Raw genomic sequence first — 3,816 nt, 5'->3', positions numbered from 1 at the left:
CTAATTTCTCTATTATTGCAGCACCTTTGCACACATTGAAAAGTGTGAAACAGGTCATTCAATGGGGAGGAAGACAACAAAAGTCCTTCGAAACATTGAAGGAGAAAATTAGCACCACGCCAGTCTTAGCCTTACTCGATCTCCAACAGCCATTTGAGATCGAAACTGATGCCAGCAGTTATGCCATGGGAGTTGTACTGATGCAGCAAAAGAAGCCAATTTGTTACCATTCTGAGAATTTTTCTCAAGCTGTGATAAACTATCCCACCTATGACAAGGAGCTTTATGCCTTGGTGCAGAGTGTGAAAAAGTGGAAACACTACCTGATCGGTAAGGAGACCATCATCCATACAGATCATCAGCCCTTGTAGTACCTTTAGTCACAAACCAAGTTGCAGCAAACTTGTCATTTCAAGTGGATGGGATTTCTTCAACAGTTTCATCTGGTAATAAAGTATAAGAAGGGCACTAGCAATAAAGTGGCTGATATGCTATCTCGCCCTCCTATTTCTGCTTCTGTTATTTTGCATAATGCTTCGTTGTCTTTTGAAAGTTATGCTGAACAATATGCTAACGATGATGACTTTAAGGAGGTTTATGCAAAACTAACCCATGGTTCACAGGTGGACAACTATCACTTGCAAGGGAAATTGTTGTATCACCTTGGTAAATTGTGTATTCCCATAGGAGAAAGAGTTGATGTAATTCAAGAGGCCCACACCTCTCTTGTGTCTGGACACTTTGGTGTCGAGAAGACTTTAAGTCATGTACAAAGATTTTGCTTTTGGCCTCATATGAAAAACATTGTGACTCGCTATGTAAAGGGTTGTGTGATGTGTTCTGTTTCAAAGCCCTCTAATAGAAAACTTGGGCTCTACACACCACTCCCTATTCCGAGTCGTCCATGGGAAATTGTGTCAATGGACTTTGCAGGAGGTCTACCTTTGTCTAAAAAGGGTCACGACTATTTGTATGTCATCGTTGACCGGTTTAGAAAAATGTGTATTCTTATGCCTTGTAAAAAACAGATTACTACAGAGCAGACTACTTCTCTTTTCTTTCAGTATGTTTGGGTCCACTTTGGATTACCCACATCAATTGTTTCAGATCGAGACTCTCGCTTCCTTGGAGAGTTCTGGACCAGCTTGTGGAGGATGATGGACACCAAACTGAAAAGAAGCACGACATTTCACCCACAAACTGACTAGCAGACAGAGGTTGTTAACTGTACCATGGCACACCTACTGCGAGGCTATTGTGGGAAGCATACCAAGTTGTGGGATGAACATCTCCCCTATATACAACATTCCTACAACCGAGCAGTGCATTCATCAACACAACATTCACCATTCGAGACATGCTTTGGTTACCTACCAAAGGACCCTTTAGACATGGTCTTTGGAAGGAAGGATGGCTCTAGTGGACGTAATGATAAAGACAAAGCTCAATAGTTCATTCAGCAAATCCAAATGATTCACCAAGCAGTGAAAGAGCAGTTGGAGAAAAGTCAAGCCTGTTACAAGGCTTGACATGATAAACATCAAGTTGATCATCAATTCTAAGTAGGCGACAAGGTGTGGTTCCACATCAACAAAGACAGGATGAAGGGAGAAGGAAAGAAGTTGCGGCCAATCCGGTATGGACCATTCACCATATTGGAGAAGATTGGGAACAATGCCTTTCGTCTTGACTTGCCAGTATATATGCAGATGTACTCAGTAGTGAATGTGGAGAACTTGAAGCTGTATGAACCTCCTTTGATCATGGACACTGATGAGGTGGGCACAGTTCCTACCATTGACGATTTTGCACCTGAATATCTCGATGAGTTGCCCGAAGACATCATCCTCGACAGAAGAACCAAAACTTCACGACGAGAAGATGTAGAGTACCTTCGAGTTGGATTCAAGGGATGCATCCCAGCAAGGCCAGATGGCTAGAGAAAGAGAAAGTGAGGGAATAGTACCCTCACTTGCCAATTGACTAATGAAAATATTTTGGCGGTCCAAAAGCTCCTCAATGGGGAGGATTGATCCAGGTGGATATTTAGATACAATGGCATGGAAAAAATCAGAAATCAAAGTGATTAGAATGAAGTCAACCTAAGACTATAATGTAGATCTCATCTTCCTGATTCCAACAGCGCAAATAGAACTTCAATCCGAGTTCGGATGATGAAGTTATTGCAAAATGAAGGGCTCTTCAATCCTTAAGAAAAAGAGGAATCTCCTTTAGAAATGGGTCTTAAAGCCTTAAAGGCAAATTGCAATCGGAGGTCGCATGAGGGTGGACTTAAGCATCGGACCATGGAACCCCTGATCGCTGATTTCCAATCAGACCGGATTGGCGGATCGGAGGCAGTCGCAATCGGAGCTCTTACATATATATGTGTGTGTATATCAGTGGTCGCAGGTTGCGATTGATGATTAATCGGATCAACGATCATTATTGAAGTGATACATGAGGGAACGTCGATGCGATTGGCCAACGCCGATATCGACGATCGTAGGTTGGTTGTTCCCGATAACCAGGACAAGGACACCCCGATAGGCCGATTGCAACTTCAGCGTGGACCTGATACAAGTTCTATGCCCGATTCGATAATATTTGAAATCCAGGTAAACGGGTTTTGGCAGATTTCTTAGTGTATGCAGGATTTTTGAAGTGTTATCATTTTAAACGATAAGAGACCATTTTAGGGGACAGTTGCACCTGCCAATACTTCTCCTCTACCAACCTCTCTTATTAACCAGACAAGCCCCGTTTTACATGGGATTTTGTCCGAGAAACCATTATAAGAAGGGATCAATGGAAGAGCACGAGAGGAGGCATTTTTATGGTTGCAGCACGCTATTTCGCAAAGGCCGAGAGCATCTATTGAGCTATTTTGAATAGTTACACAACTCCAACCCTCTTCTATTGCTGCGGGAAGCTTTGGTGCTTCACACCAATCCATCTCAGGCATTCATTTCATAGCCATCAGGCATATTGGAGGTATAAGTCTCTTTATGGGCTGATTGATGAATGTAATTCTGTTTATTCATGCCATTTAATAAGAAAGGCCTCCCCATTGTTGAGATGGGCCCGGAGACGTAGTCCGAAGTGGACGAACTCCGTTATCAAGCCTTGGTGTTCTCTTTTATGCCTTTTTATGTGTCTTCTTCTTCTTTTCATATGTGCACATTTATGTGTTAAGCTGCAATTTTATATGTAATTATTTTCTATACATCTATAAGCGAAAACATCCTGGATCACTTTATCAAATCTATTTGCTTGAAAATCACTTGAATAGATGGCCAAGTATCATTGACAGAGTCAATGATATTGGCCCATAGTTGTTCCTTAGCCTGCCCAAGGGGTTCTTTCAGTGTTAAGTCCTTTTCCAAGGCTTTCAATCTTTCACTCATCCTGGTAGCCTTTTGCACTTCTTCTTTGTGCATGATTTTGGAAAGCTTGTAATTAGTTTCCAAGCTTGTCACTTTCTCTTTGAGCTTATTCATCTCTATGGTTTGTATGGACATTTCTTCCATAGCTTTAACCAATTTTGCTGCTTCATCACCTGATGTACCTATTGCTGATGTAGATGCTGTAGAAACCGGTTGTGTTGTGGCCATTGGAGTTGTGGGAGCCAATGAGGCTGCCAATGTGGAAGGAACAACCGTGGTAACTGTTGGGATGACATTTACCAAGGTAGTGCCAAGATCAATTTTCTTTAATTGGATTAAGCTATCCAATTCATTTTTTGTCTCCCTCAACTGATCATTGAGTTTAAGGACTAAGTCCATCAACGCTTCATGCTTTATTTGGCTTTCCAAG

The sequence above is a fragment of the Pinus tabuliformis genome, chromosome 9 (genome assembly GCF_031772625.1).
Source record: "Pinus tabuliformis cultivar Carrire ecotype Pingquan chromosome 9, CPIR1, whole genome shotgun sequence".
Classification (NCBI taxonomy): Eukaryota; Viridiplantae; Streptophyta; class Pinopsida; order Pinales; family Pinaceae; genus Pinus; species Pinus tabuliformis.
Note: the sequence above shows the minus strand (reverse complement) of the source record.